The sequence below is a fragment of the Schistocerca serialis genome, chromosome 1 (genome assembly GCF_023864345.2).
Source record: "Schistocerca serialis cubense isolate TAMUIC-IGC-003099 chromosome 1, iqSchSeri2.2, whole genome shotgun sequence".
Classification (NCBI taxonomy): domain Eukaryota; kingdom Metazoa; phylum Arthropoda; class Insecta; order Orthoptera; family Acrididae; genus Schistocerca; species Schistocerca serialis.
The window spans coordinates 27,339,741-27,356,740 of record NC_064638.1 but is presented as its reverse complement, the minus strand read 5'-3'; positions in this window follow the sequence as shown (position 1 = coordinate 27,356,740).

Below are 17,000 nucleotides of genomic sequence, written 5' to 3'. Positions count from 1 at the left end.
TACGATATATGTTTTAGTTATAATAAATATTTGTTCTGGGAATACTGAATCATTCAGCAGTGCTCATTTCTATTATCTCCTCAGTATCATTTTCATTTTAATTATGCATTTTGCTAATATTACAGACTCCAAGATCAGCAGTCCAATGTGCGTGTTACATTGATAAAAAGAAAACTGTTTTATCGTCTTCTTGCATCAGCTTTAATATTGAATTTCTCTTTTGTGTGATGTTACAGTTGTTTTTGCGCCCTTAAGAACTTTCTGGTCCCTTAGGAAATTTTTTTGTCATAACAATAACTTCACAACCGGGTATGATCGTATCTACGATCATGAAGTAATTAGAAAGACGATACCGCAACTTCTTAATCAATAGCACGCTAGTTGAGACTGCCTCAAGCCACGCGAAACCGCAAGTAAAAACTATTCACATCTCATAATGCAATATTTTATGACAATGGTCAATCCATGATTCTTACGCCAATTGTGATTGATAAAACAGTTAGTTAAATCTCAATTTCCAACTTTCCATTGAATAGCAACATCACTTCTATTTTGTAACATCACACTTGGCGCCCGAACAGGGACTTGACCAAAAATTAGTTCAAATTCTTGGAAAATTTTCTATGTGCTTGTGTTAATAAATGTTCTGTTGTTTCATGTACACATCGTATCTCTGTGAGAATAACGGTCAATAATGCAGTTTAATTACCGAGAGAAAAGAAAAGAAAAGAGACGTGAATTTGCTGAGACAACATAGCGGTATTCAAGCCATCAAAAAGTAAGTCAGAATTTTGCATACGCAGTGTAGTGCTTCAGTAGCAACGTTGCTTTTCCAAGTTGATCCACATCCTTTCTATCTCCTTCCCGCTATAGAAAATCTGCTTTATTTTATCTTTCAAAGTAAAATTCTTCGTAGTCTGATAATAGAAATTATTTCTCCCCATTGTTAGTATACCTGTATTGCATTTTCAACATGGTGGATAGTGTGCGCAATTTGCAGTGAAGAGCATCTTCATTCATTTGTCTGAAACGGTTAGGTTCCATCTTGTCTTCTTGCCAGATAGAATTTCATTTGTTGCTCACGCGAGAGTGGTGCTCTTACCGGACTCACCACGTCACTGACAAACGACGAAAGCCTTACGTAGCACGTGATTTACTAAAGAAAATGGCAGATAGTAAACAGAGACAGGTGACAACAGGAGACGGGAGTGAAGACGTTAATAGTATTCCATACCCTTTACGATCGCGAACGGTAGGTTCCCGTGTGGAAACTGAACTAACCATGTCTGTAACAGGGGAAAGTGACCCTAAAGTCCAAATTCTTCCCGCTGCAGCTACAAATGACCTCGGTGCGTTAATGGAAATGCTGAAACAACAGTTTGACGCAGTAAATGAGACTATAAAAACACAAAATGAGACTGTTAACGCCCGATTAGATGCTGTAAGCGAATCAGTAAAAACACAAAATGAGACTGTTAACGCCCGATTAGATGCTGTAAGCGAATCAGTAAAAACACAAAATGAGACTATAAAAACACAAAATGAGACTGTTAACGCCCGATTAGATGCTGTAAGCGAATCATTAAAAACACAGCTAGGCACAATCAAAACAGATCTGCATAAAGAAATTACGGCTGAATTAAATACCCATTTGGGTGAGGTGCAAACTAAGATCAGTGATCAAATTCAGAAAATGCAGAAACAGGTGAAAAGTGAAATAGCTGAAGTATCTGGAACATTAAACACAAAAATTCAGGCAGCTACCAAAGAAATAAACTCAGTTAGAAATGCAGTATCTGACATTGAAGGTGTAGTGGAGGATCTGTCGAGGCAGATAGACTCAATCAATATTGAAGAACAGGTTAAGAGCACCGTGAAAGCACACGCGGAGGCATTGTCGGAACACTACAGTGAATGGATAAAGGGTAAAGATATTTTTATCGAAAAGAAGGTCAGGGAGGAGCTTAGGGAGACTGTCAAGGATGTAACTTACGAAATCTTAGCTGCTCCTGGTAAGTCGGGAGACACAGTAGTTTCTGAATTGGGACAGATTCGGAGGACACTCACACGGGATCTTCCCGAGTGGAAGCAGCAAGTAGTGGACGAAGTCAGAATGCTGAGAAACTGGGTAGAAAATCCGCACACGCATACGCAAACTATAGGGAACAACTATTTAGACGGTGACGAATGTCAGTCAACTCCTTATTGTTCACCGCCTGATTACATGCAAAACAACAGTCCTGTTGAGTCCCGAGTAGGGAAACTAAATGATCCGCCCACAATTGTGAGTTTGATGCAAGAGGAAAGTGTGATTAAGCATCGCACTTTTCCTGTTTTTCATCCGCAGAAGCGAGAAATACACCCCATCGTGTTCCTAAAGAATTTTTCCGGCATATTTCCCAGGAGCTGGACAGACAGACAGCGTATTCAGTTCGTCACTGGCTTTATTTCTGGTGATGCAGCATTATGGGGAACGGAAATGGTAGACACGTGTAGGAATTATGAAGAGTTTGAGAAAATGTTCTTGGCAAAATTTTGGAGTAATGGGGTACAGCAAAGATTAAGGAAGGAGGTGTATGGTGCGGAAATTTTCAATGAGAAGCATGGAAGTCTCCGGCGATACTTTGAGAAGTATCTAGCAAAAATTAAATTCTGGGATTCTCCGATTTCTTCCAAGGACGTAATTACGATTCTCAAAAGCAAACTCCCTGTGTCTATTAGAGAGAAATTAGTAAATGTGTCCGAAGAAGACACGGATGTATTCCTTTCTGTGCTGGATTCCTTAGATTTAATTAGCGAGGATGTGCGCTCCAAGGTTGGCAGCGGCAAATTCTTCCCTGGCAGCCAGCAGAATGCATCGCACGCGGACAACAATGCGCCGAATGAGAGAGCGAGCTACTGCGACCGCTGTTACCAACCTGCCAGCGGTTATCAAAACGCAAACGGCAATAACTTTAAACGGAAGCAGAAAACCAATTACAGTAATCAGCAGAGATACCACCCAATTTACAACCACCAGGTACAACATCAGTACGGAAACCCACCCTTTAATTCTGCGCCTGAGCAGTATGGAAATTCTCCACAAACTAGCGGTAATTTTTCAAATGGGCCAGTGTACAATCAAAGTTATAGGTCGAAATATAGCAAGTGGCATGGGCAAGGCGGAGGCCACCCAGCACAACATAAGAACAACTATTCACAGGATAGAGGACCGCGGAACAATTTTCAAACGGTACCAAATGCGAACTTTCCTTCACAAGGAAATGGTTCTGCCGGCAACCAAAAGATCGGGCGACAGCCGCCGTCTCAAGTATTTTATTCACAAGTGAATGCACCCAGTGGATTTTACCCCTCTACACCGGCATTTGTACCACATAACCAGCACCAATATGAAACGGAACAAACACTTAAGGCCATGAGTGACAAACAGGTTAAACATCCTACGGAAAATTAGAGGCAGCACCTTTCAGCCTCCAAGAGGTCGCTGCGGATTTTGAGTGGGGGCACTAACGAATACTCTGATTCTGAGTATGTTAATGCGATACGGTACGACCATGAGACCGACTTACGAGATGACCTTGCACCTGACCTAGAAGCTCAAGACATTAATGACATTTATGATGAACAGGTCCAGGCTTCGATTAAGATTTCTATTGCCAACATTCCTTTCACAGCCGTTGTTGATACAGGAGCAAACATCAATGTCATGTCACCATGTCCACCATGTCTCTTCAGACAGGTGTCTTCTGTTTCAAAAGTTTTATCATTGCCGATTCAGGGCTGCTCCATATCGGGAGCGATTGGTCCATTGAAACAGAGAGTTAGTTTACAGACACAGCCTCAACTGCAGATAGAATCTGTTTCGGTTTCTTACCTCCTACGTACTGGAAATTTCCTTGTGTGAACTGTTAATGATAAGTATTGTGTTGAACAGCGCACTGACTACATGGTAACGGCTACTACATGTAAACTTTAAGTATTAAATGCTATGTATGAAAAAATTGTTTATAGTGATGGACATGAACCGATATTTCTTCAACAAGCTGAAGCAGGAAACTGGGGTTGCACCAAGAATTTCAATTTAATTTTAAGTTAGTATTAAAAAAAAAAAAATGCTTGCGAGGCGATTGCCCGGAGCTATATAAATATGTAAAGGTGAGAAATGGAGAAGGATGCGTAAATAAGCACTTCTCTCAAGGTACAAGAAGATAGATTTATTTTTAGTAATGTAAGTACTTGAAGTTCTGTAGTAAAAGCCCAAATTACCTGCTTAAAAAAAAAAAAAAAGGTACATGGTCAAACAGTCCAGACAGTGGACAGGAGTAGAAGAAATAGCTTAAAGTTCAGTTAAAGCGTGCTGTTAAATGGAAAAACAAGTGGTAACCCGCATGTGTTCACGCAAGGAGACAATAAGCTGTAGTAAACTAAGTTAGGTGAAATACAGTACAAATAGAGGCAAACCATGAAGCATCAATAATGTAGCGTAAGTACTCCACGAGGCCAGTAATTGCTATGAAAGTAAACTATTTCCCTGTGATCTGAGCCCAATGTAAAGAGTATATGAGGAATGTTAGCTGACGAATTGATTTCAGTAGAATCAAGTTACTAAATAACCACACAGCAAGCTGCCTGTATCATAAATAAGTCCAAGTAAAGATCTTCAGAAGATTTGTAGTGTAATCTAGCGACCATTCAATACCCTAATTGAAGGCTAATCTAAAGAACAAGCAATGCAGTGATATTTAAACTTAATACTGACTATAACCAGAGTAAGACGTAGAAGTAGCAAAGTATGCTGTAATGAAAGAGGTTGAAATTTATATATGTGCCTATGTTTATTATGATAATTTAATTTACATGCAGATTTTATTGCAAAAATGTCTCCTAAGACACTCCTCTTATGAAATCCATTTTCCTTGTGCCCGTTCCTTTTGATCCTGGTTCATTAACCCAGACCAAGGGTCGACTTGTAAAAGGCACGTGTGCTTCGAAGCAAAGCAGTGCTTACGAGAAATGAGACACGTAGCGTGATGAACTTCGCTAGCTTTGGTAATGTTTGTTATGGACCGGTTGCGTAAACCCAGTGAACTGTCGGTAATTCCATTCATGCGAAAAAAAAGTAGACGCGCGTTACCCTATTTTTTTTTTTTAACAGAGAACGATTGCTGAGTACATGAAGCGAGGAGGGAGACCTATTGTTATCCAGTCTGCCCTCAAATTTATAAAAAAAAAAAAAAAAAAGATTCAGCGTTAAATGCGTACTCGTTATGTAGTAGATATGCTGCGTGGCAGTAGAAAATGATCTTGGGTGCACTAAAGAATAAATGCAACGAGTGTTGCGAAGCCTGTAGTTCTCATAATGAGGAGATGAGCCCTTAAAAGAAAGTTTGAAAGAATATTTTTAGGTTCACTAGTGAAAGTAAACCTTGAGATATAAAGAGTCCATTCATAAAGCAGTTGTTCACTGGACTTAACAAAAGGAGTGACCATTAATTGTAAATACTAGCTCGTAAGTGATATTTTGTAAATAGTAGAATATAAGTCTTTCTATACCAGTGGAGGAAACGTGCAAAATTGATTGTTTTGTAAATGAACTCCATCGGCGAAGGAACTAAGCACGAATGCTGTGTGAAGATGCACACTAAAGTGCGACGTGCATAATAAAAATAACTGTTCACTGTATACTAGTGGTAGTGTTGTACTGCAAGTGTAAAAAAGAAGTCAAGGCTACGACAACAGGTGCAACGCAAAGTTCAGTGTTGTTCTAAGTGCAGCGACAGCTAAAACATTCGTCGTCACTTACCTGTGAGCCTCATGGGAGGCAGTTGACAGAAAAGTATGGAGGCAGCTTCAGTGTCTGGCTCCTCCGATGGAAAACGCGCGCGAGGTGTTTGTATCGATGCACTCGTGTGATACGAAGTTCACAAAAAAAAAAGGAGCAATCTACGACCAGCAGCTCTGTTACAGCCTTAGCGCGAACGGATACTGAGTGTTGGAGCTCACGCAACACTGTGCAGCCGCTGTGAGTGGCTGACGTGTGGGTGACGAAACAATCCAAACTTTAAACTGCTAACCGCCATGACTTCAATCGTACATACTGGAGGAAAGACATTTGTACACTTGTGTGACTACATTTTCATATGTAAATTATGCAATTTTCTTGAGTTAAAATTAAGATGAGTGAGAAGTAGATTGTTAGATTACTCAGACCTTAAAGCCATTAATACCGGCACTCCTGAACACTGCTAAAATGAATTATAATCCTGTCTCTTGATGGACAAAGAAAATGAATGTGCACTATAGGAAGACCCTAAACTCCAGACCAGTCCCGATCCTTAACAAATGTATCCAGTAGCTTGTAAGTCATACTAATAATTTTCCACTTCTTCTGTTTCATATTGTAAATAAAAACCCGGGAAGCCACTTGAATTCCTGGCACCACAGTGGAAAGGACAGATGTACTGCATAATGAACGCCGTAGACAGCTAACACAGAAAGTGAAAGCATCACGAAGTGTAGTGCTACGTTATTAAACTGTAATTGAACCACAAGGAGTCAACAGATGCTCGAACATTGTCCACTCTAGTTTAGTGAAAATAAGCACTCACTGTACTCATGTATTAGTTGTTAAGCTCAAGAGAAAGTAATTCCTGAATTCTATCCCCTGAAGTGCGAAATGAACGTTCACTTATTGTTATAAGCAAATATGGACCAAACTTAAATATGCACATAAATGTTAATTTTGGTATTATGGAATGAAGTGACTGATGAACAAAGAATGAAAAACTTTATTTTGAAAAATGATAAATATCTGATATATGTTTATAAATGTGATTTCAATTTATGTACTTTGTACGCCAGTAACGTTATGTAAATGTCACACCAAAAATCACGAATATCTCATGAGGACATGAGGATCGAGGTAATCCTTCGGCATTCCCTCTCTCCTCATGGGAGGCAATGTGATATTCGCTATTTTTGGCTTAATTAAAACAGCAAATTCAGCCAGAAGGCAAATACTTGTTTATAAAGAATGATTAATATATAATAAGGCGTCGCATGGCGACGGTGGAATTTTCTAGATAATGTAATTCGTCGTCTTTGGGCGGCAATATAAACAGAAAAGTACGGATGGATATGCGATCCTTCACTATTTTGTTCGCTGGAGAACAAATGAAGCCTTGAGCGCTAAAAAGACTTTTACTGTTTTTCTCGAGTAAGACGGACGCAGATTTGTGGCGGTCTGATCTAATTATTTTTACTAAATAAATAAAAACGTGTTCCGTCTAAGTTTTGAGTGAAGTGTAGGAAGAAGAACTGTTGTAACTTACCGTGACGAAGCACGAGCGACTCAAGAGGACAATGGCTATATAAAAGAGCGCTCAATGGACATGATACGGACATAAAAAATCTACCGTCATTGTAGTATTAAGCTTAAGGTACGATATATGTTTTAGTTATAATAAATATTTGTTCTGGGAATACTGAATCATTCAGCAGTGCTCATTTCTATTATCTCCTCAGTATCATTTTCATTTTAATTATGCATTTTGCTAATATTACAGACTCCAAGATCAGCAGTCCAATGTGCGTGTTACATTGATAAAAAGAAAACTGTTTTATCGTCTTCTTGCATCAGCTTTAATATTGAATTTCTCTTTTGTGTGATGTTACAGTTGTTTTTGCGCCCTTAAGAACTTTCTGGTCCCTTAGGAAATTTTTTTGTCATAACAATAACTTCACAACCGGGTATGATCGTATCTACGATCATGAAGTAATTAGAAAGACGATACCGCAACTTCTTAATCAATAGCACGCTAGTTGAGACTGCCTCAAGCCACGCGAAACCGCAAGTAAAAACTATTCACATCTCATAATGCAATATTTTATGACAATGGTCAATCCATGATTCTTACGCCAATTGTGATTGATAAAACAGTTAGTTAAATCTCAATTTCCAACTTTCCATTGAATAGCAACATCACTTCTATTTTGTAACATCACAACTTACATAATTAATTTTAAAGGAATGGAGTCTCCCTCTCAGGAAGTCATCAAGCGAATATACACCTGTTGTTTTAAATATATTTTGCGTTTATTTTTAGTGGTTTTGGTGATATGGTTTTGAGCCTCGCTACAATGACGTTATGTTCACTAATCCCTGTATCCGTCATGACGCTTTCTATTAGCCCAGCTCGTTGTTATACGCCTACTATGCAGTAATCTTTGTTTCTTTAGAAGTTTCTTTACAGTGGCTGTGTAACATGGAGGGTCCCTTCTGCTCTACCGGGTGTATGTCTACCAATGAATGTTCAACTACTCTTTTAAACTTAACCATAGTTCTTCTACAGGCTCCTGCATTGTGCTGAAAGCTTCAAGTACCTGACGGAGATATGACGCTATTGATATTTTATGTAGTTCGCTGAACATAAATATCTTCCTGCTTGTTTCAGTTGTTCTCCGTACTTTGGCAAAAATTACTGCCACAGCCGCGTCATGGTTACTCATTCCAGTTTCGACGTGGACATCCACAAAGAGACTAGGTCCATTTGTTGCCATTAGATACAACGTTTTTCCATCGTGAGTGTGTTTCCGAACTACCTAATCTAGGTATATTTCAGAGAAGCCATCACAGGATGTCTTATCACGCGCACCACAAAAAACACTGATTAACTTCTTATGGTCGGGATTCACAGTCACACACAATTTTTTAAAGGACAGCCTATTCCCCGTTGACTTGTAGCATTATTTGTTTCACAATTTCAGTTTCGGTCGTTGGGCTATTTTCGAGTGCTGCTGCAAAAGATTTTGCTTCGGCACAAGTCAGACCTTATAAGATTTTTGACGGGCTCATGTATACTTTTCGAAGGATTTTAAAGTCTGATATGTGCTGAAGCAAATTCTGTCGCAGTACCACTTGAAAATGCCCCAAAGGCCGAAATTACAATTCTGAAGTAAATAATTTCTACATTAACGGCGAAAATGATTTCCTTTAAAAAAACTATGAAAACGTCAGTTTTCCCCATTGATTGTCGTATGCTTTACCTCTACAGGGATGACTACAGTGTGATTGGGGATTTTACGTACAAGCGAACTGAGGGTTTCTGTAAAAGTTTTGGGTTACATCCAGGGATGAGTCTGGTGGGCGACAGAAGGATCCACTTACCATTTTACGCCCACCCCTGATGCTGAGTCATGCCCAAACAACTTCAAATGCAGCTTCAGTTTCTGTCTTGGTGAATTTGGGGTTCTTGTGTACTGCGAAAAGTACACTACCCCCATTTCTCATTGACCTATCCTTTCGATGTATACTTAAATTTTCCCTAATAACCTCACTGCTGCCAATTTCATGTTTGAATCAGCTTTCTGTGCCTAGTTTTATGTGAGCTTCATTGCCCTTCAGGAGCGCTTCAAACTCGAGCGCTTGGTTCCGAATGCTGGGGCAGTTCATTCTTTCCTGACCTGGAAAGAGAGTCGCCCAATCTAAAAAGTCTTTGTGTACCCCCCCCCCCCCCCCTTCACACACACACACAGTCAGCTACATGAGTAGCAGCCTCTGATGTGTGGTGCACACCTGATCCATTTAAGGGGACCCTACAATTCTCAACCCTATAGCGCAAGTCAGGGAGTCACAACCTAGCTTGTCACAGAACCTTCGAATTCTGTAGTTTAGTCCTTCGACTAGACCGAGGGGCCTAGATCAGTTCTCGCGACAGTGGTGCAAATCGTGAGCTTCGTTAAAACTCTGTGTGCAAATCTGGTCTTCTCAGCTTTGTCTGCCATTAGCTGGTACGGTCCGAGGATGACCTCAGAGCCCAGACGACAGACATTGTTTGTTACAATGTGAGCTACGTACTGCAGTTGATTGGATCCTGTGCAAGACGTTTAGATTTATTACTTCATTGCTACGGACTCTATTCGCAACACTTTTCTCAGACAGTATCCTCATTTGCCGCTGAATGTGACTATAAAAATATTTCACTCTACGGCATGTAGTTTAGGAGATAACACGTCAAATAAGGAACACGTGAAAAACTTCTGCATCGTGCATGACGTTTTAGTTTATTACTTCTTTGCTGATAACTCTGTTCACAACACATCTCGTAGACAGTATCCACACCTACCACTGAATGTACCTGCAAATTTATATCATTGAACAGTACATAATGCTGGAGATTTGACGTCATAAACATCGAGCTGCCTGAAAATCAAACTGCAGGTTGAAATTCGCTACATACACAGGTGAAATATGCGTAGAAATACTACGCGGATTATGTTTGGCATGAGCGTATGCGAACAAAGTCACGTGTAAGGATCTCATACTAAACTCCTGGAATTATTTCACTGAAATTTGCTACACATATTAGTTACAATCTGGAAAGAAATACAGTAGGCGTAAGAACCACCAGAGATGGATGAGTGTAATGACATTGAGAGTGAAGGGAGGACGCTGAGATGGACAGAAAGCGAGGGGAAGCAGGAGATAGACACAAAAAGGAGGAGGAGGAGATGGACATAGGGGAGGGGAAATGGAAACGAAGAGGGGAGAGGGAAGATGGACAGAGATAGGGAAGAGGAGGAGATGGACAGAGGCAGGCAGAGAGAGGGCGAGGTGGAGGAAATGCACAGAGAAAAGGAAGAGGAGGAGACAGAGACACAAGTAGGAGCAGGGGAGATGGACACAGAGAGGATAGGGCAGGAGATGAACAGGGAAAACAACAAGGAGAAGATACACAGAGACAAAGAGGAGATTGACAAAGAGAGGGGAGTAGGAGAGGGGGAGAGCAGACGGACAGCGGCGAACGAAGCAGGTGTACAGAGGGGGGAGGAGCAGATTGGTTGGGGGGAGGGGGATGGAGGTGATGGACAGAACGAGGGGGAAAGAGGAGGTGGACTAACAGAAGGTTGGAAAAATACGTTCCCGACCACTGCCGGCTACTCAACAAGTATTATTAATAAAATCCGTCGCTACCCTAAAACCAAAATGTTTAAAAAGCCAGTTAAAGCATACCTCTTACATAACACAAACTATACAAAAGAAATCATGTACATAACCCAAAATATGAAACTTCCTGGCAGATTAAAACTGTGTGCCGAACCGAGACTCGAACTCGGTACCTTTGCCTTTCGCTGGCAAGTGCTCTACCAGCTGAGCTACCCAAGCACGACTCACACTCCGTCCTCACAGCTTTACTTCTGCCAGTGCCTCGTCTCCTACCTTCCAAACTGGGTAGCTCAGTTGGTAGAGCACTGGCCCGCGAAAGGCAAAGGTCCCGAGTTCGAGTCTCGGTCCGGCACACAGTTTTAATCTGCCAAGAAGTTTCATATCAGCGCACACTCCGCTGCAGAGTGAAAATCTCATTCTGAACACAAAATATGTTTGATTTAAATGTTTACGCTAGTAAAAACTGAAAAATAAAACAATCTACTTTCTTGCTGCTGGACTTAACATCTTTATTTTGAAGGAATGGTAAACCCGTTGTTGAGACAGGGAATGTTATAGTAGACAGGCAGACAGGCGGGTCTTATTTTAATGCCGCTGGCGGTCAGACGAAGGGATGTGTGTTTTGAGTGTGCGCCTGCAATGGACGCCATGTGTGTGGCGCAGCGTCATCTGTTTCGGAATTAACTACACCTGTAGCTAACTACACACCTGCATGCCTCTTATCTACTAATTTTATTTTTGCACTGTGTTGGCATCACTGTAAAGTGATGTGTGGATGGATAAGCGATCAGCAAGCCGACTGCGCCAGCTGTGCGTGCGGCAGCTGTGCGTGGCTGGTCGCTGTCCCCAGGGTGGACTGCTACTCAGAGGCAACAGTCGTCCAGTTTGCGATTTGCTTCTTTAGTCGGTTCAAGTGGCTCTGAACACTATGGGACTTAACATCTGAGGTCATCAGTCCCCCAGAACTTAGAACTACTAAAACCTAACTAACCTAAGGACATCACACACATCCATGCCCGAGGCAGGGTACGAACCTGCGACAGTAGCGGTCGCGAGGTTCCAGACTGAAGCGCCTAGAACCGCTCGTTCACACCGCCCGGCGCTTCTTCAGTGCTTTCTTTCTAGCAACCTTCTCTAAATAGTCTTTCTTCTCCATTTAGCATTCTGACTTGATTCCCCATTGTCCGTTCCTCTTTTGAACAATTCTGCAGCACTGTTTCAGTTTTCTTTCTGATGAACTTTCTCCTGAACCACTCGTCTGTACCTCGGAGTCACGTCCAACTACCTTCCTTACTGCTTCACTGACTGCATTCACCGTCGACGCGGCTAATCAGCTTTCGCCACTCTTGTGACGGCTTTCTATGCAGCTTTCTTGTGTACGATGATGTGCTTGTCTGAATACTGTTTCTCATATTGTGAAACGGACAATTACGTGTGGTTCCGGGTACACAAAAACGTCAAGCATCAGAATATTTGTTGCGCGTCAAAAATGAATTTTACTTGATGCGTTGTGTTCAGTTTTTAATATTTTTTGATACGCATTTAAGATAGATATTATAAAATGTGAAACCTGTAACATACAATTTTGATAACACTGAGATGTGCCTTCTGAATAAGCTATAAAGGTCGAACGAAATATGCAAGAAAGTTGTCACTTTTTACGTGCACTGTGCACGCATTACGTGTTTCCTGGAGTAGCTGAGTCGTGGCTATATTCTGAGGTTCCTTTCTCGCTCCGCTTCGCTCAGCACGCCACAAGTGTAGTAAAGGAAAGCGGCATAAGATATATTCCTCCGCTGGGTACCTGGACGTACGGGAATAGGTGCCCCCCCCCTCCCCCCCTTTTTCAGCTGATGCAAACCTCTTGGAAACCTGGACACGGAAACGTGGGGACAGACAAGCGCAATAACTTTCATTTTGCAGATAAAAGTCTCCAGTAACCATCACTTTGTGCTTGGAAGTTTAAAGACAGTGTCAGTATTACGATTTCGATCTATTTTTGAAATCCAAGCGATCGACAATAACGGTTGCTATTGTTATGATCACCAGTTAGGGACGGATTGTCGCTGTATCGTGTATGATCTGGAGGCGGTGGGTGGTGTGTTGACGCTGGCAGAGACGGCGGCCTTCGCGATTTTTCCGCGTACTCACGCGTAGCCTGCATCCTGTAGCAGAGGCGGCCATGCCAGACGCCTGAGTCATTGCTGTTTAGTTGACGTTAACAGAGGTCACTTACGTACTTGCCGAAGATTGCCACATACCGACATCAAGGCTAACGTAGCATACTCCGTCCATTGGAATCCTTCCTTCGAGGTGCGTCATATACAGGTTGATTCACAAGTAACTTCTCATTCTCCGTGAGTGTAATGTACGCACCGAAATAAGTATTTACATATTATATATTTACATTTGCTTCGACTAAGAAGTTATAAAAATATCATAATGTCTTTTGATGATAATGGTGCAGGTAAGTCATGTGTCAGATGGCTAATGGTCCTTGACAACTCTGTTTCGGTACATCCAACCAAAGAAAATTTACCTCTCCATTGTCACCTCAGTCACACAGAGGAGATAGTACGAGGCTGGAGCGATGCGTGTGTTGCTGGAATAGACCACAATCAGACTTAATGCAGGAAGTAATAAGGCCAGAATTTTCAAGTCCTGCATTACAAAATGTTTTGGTTATTTAATAGTTGTAAATGACTTTCCGTGCAAAAATAACGTGCAATGAGCATTCTCAACACAGATTTCCTAGCACCTGTCTTCAGCGTCTGCGCCTTTTGTAGCATCCTTTTTCTTCTCTAACAGCATTAACTTTTTCGTGACAAAATTCATTTAGCATATTTTTGAGACCCACTGTTGAATCTTTGCGTTTTCGCATGGAGCCGTTTCTCGTGAAAAAAATGTCTTCAAAAATTATCTCAACATCTCAGTTATTGAAAAATAGCAAGAAAGTGAGAAAGATCCCACAGGACCTCAGTATTGGGACAACAAGGTTTCTGCACCAAAGTACCGTTATCCAAGATGGCGGCGATGACATCATCCAAAATGGCGGCGATGACGTCATTCAAGATGAAGTGAAGTTTGAATTTTGGCGGTAAAGTGCCACGCCCCCCCTTCCCCAGAAAAATAGTGTGAAGTTGAAATTCCAAGAGGATAATGCACCACACCCCAGTTATCTCTACTAAGCAAAGAAAATCGCGGGAAGATAGCGCACCTGGGCTACCTCCACTAACCTAACCCCCCTACCCCCAGAAAATGGCGGCAAGTTTGAATTTTTTAGGGCTACCTCCACCAACTTAACCCCCCTCCACCCAGAAAATGGTGGGAAGTTCAAATTCCAACAGGATAATGCGTCACACCACAGTTTACTAAGCAAAGAAAATCGCGGGAAGATAGCACATTTCGGCTACCTGAACTAACCTAAGTCACACGACCGCCACTTCCTCCTACGAACTGGTGCCAAGTTTAAATTTTTGCTGTAAGCAAAGGTCACTTGAGGATTCGCTACCAACCTAAGAAAAATGCGGGAAGATCGGTCCCTTGAACTAACCTAAGTCATCCGATCGCCACCTCCTCCTACAAACTCGCACCTAGTTTGAATTTTGGTCGTAAACAAAAGTCAGTTCCCATATCTCAGCTAATCTTGGAAAATTGCGCGAAAGAAAAGACACTTGTACTAACCTCAGTCACCCGACCGCCACCTCCTACTAAGGATTCGTCGGAAAAAAGGACTAGAACAAGTCTTTATTTAAACAATTCCATGCAGCTGTGTTCACCATGAGGTCTGGTGGATTCCAACTGACTTAGAACACATCGCCACCACCAGAGGGTGTTCTCATCTGTGACGTAATCCAAGATGGCGACACCAAGAGATACAAACTGACTTAGTACACAGTAACAGCACCAGAGGGCGCTACCGTGGCGTCAGGTGATAACGCAAGTACTGTTATTCAAGATGGCGGCATACAATGTGTTCACCATGAGGCCTAGTACATATTGACACCACCAGAGTGCGCTACTGTGGACTTGGAATGAAGTTTTACGAATGCCACACCCACCTGGAGTTGGAAGGAAATAGTTAAACTCTCCACCACGATCCTCAACCAACCACCACTTCCCCTTATCAACCCATGGCGTTGGGCTAAGGTGCACTAACGTGCGCAGTGCGTGATGTCATTCAAGATGGTGGGGCGAAATGACCGGAAAACAACTCTGCCTATGCTAAACATAAGTCTTTATTATTTTTCAAGCAGTATCTCCACCACGATATCTGGTCTCCAACTGACCTAGTGCACAGTACTGCCACCAGAGGATACTGTCATCCCTCGTGTGACCTAATCCCAGATGGTGGTCTGTAGGGAAAAAATGGTGCGAAAATGACTCAGGCTGCACTGGGATGCAGGGGAGAGTAAGGAAGGAGTGCAGTCTATTTATTTTGGAACATTTTATTTAGGCAGCCATTATATTTATCACACTGATACAAAACACATGCTTGGGGTCACGCCACACAGCCCACAGATCTGTAAACTACTCCTAAATAACGCTCTCCATTCACGCAAACAACTCCTAATTTACCCAAATAATTTAAGTACAGACATGCAGACTCCTCCTAAATAATGCAGCACAGTGATGTGTAGACACTCTCAGTACTCATAAACTGTCCAAATAAGGCATAGCACAGCCTACAGACCTGTTAGCAAAATAATTCAACAGACACGTAAACAAGATACATAAACACAGCCCCCTGTCCACTAGAGCACGAAGTCACGCACCCATCAGCTGTCAAACCACACACAGCTGCCCTCTTTCGTTTGCCCTGTTTTCTGTATGTGTGTACAGTGTGTGTATATGCATGGCTCACCGAAGGCTCCCCGGACCCACCCCCCTCCACAGGTGGACCAAACTACAGACATGGAATATGTGTCTGGATGTAACATGTGGTTGTTCCACCCATGAACCCTATCGCAGAGGTGGCATATAGTGGATCTGTCTCCAAACATATATACTGAAATGCTGCAAACTTGAGGAAGTACTTGTGTATCTTCTGGTTCCCACCAAACAATTTGTACATGGTAACAAGTATGCTGCAACAGGAGGAATCCGGGGAAACGTCGACATCGAAACGAAGGGAATCAGTGTTGTAGTCAATTTTTTTCCGTTGAGGCAGCATTATACTGTATGTCTGTTGAGGTACCAGTGATACACGCGAGTTGACTACTGTATTCGATGCTTTTCAGGATGACAGAGGACCATTCACCTCTACACTTACTTGCCTCTGCGCTGAAGGATAACAGAGAGTGGACGAAGTGATCGATTGAGATGGAACTGTAAAGAGGTATGAATTAATGGTTGACTCATTGACTCTAGAGAAGGAGAAGTTGGTGCAGGTCAATTTTTTTTCCAGTCTTCTGTCCGGATGCATCAGTGGCGTGACATAGCCTGCGTTCTAGTCATATACATCTACATGTTCTGTATGTGGTTTAAAGCACTGTCTACTTGCGATCGTTAACGGTAAACCCGTCAGTCATCAGAGGACTTCCATCTCATGTGTGATGAATCTTGACACATTCCTCTAAATGAACTCTGATTTATGTCATGTATTCCATTCCCCCCCCCCCCCCTATCGCATCTTGGGTGTAAAATCGAGACTTCAGCGTCATAAGTAAGTTAGCGGTAGGAGCTTGTGAGGCATTGCAATCCCCGTGTACACATTTGCCCGACAGATGTGCTGTTTAGAGAGTTAGTGATGGAATGAGTTGTAATTTTCACATGTCGGACGCTGCTGCTATGCATTTATTTGTTTCCTTGTAGGATGTGTACCCCGCTACTAACGATCATTTTATATAGGTCTGATGCAGGTATGGTATAATTTCTGAATGGTGTTCGGATGTGAACAGTGGACACTATACGTCTCCAGAAAGCTATATTGTGCTCGTACCACGCAGGGCAAGTGTTTTAAGGTTTGATAACATAGTTTTTCGTAGATAAAGCGGGAAATAGGATGTATGACATACTGTTGAAGTAAATCTCTCACAAATGAATATTAACAAGG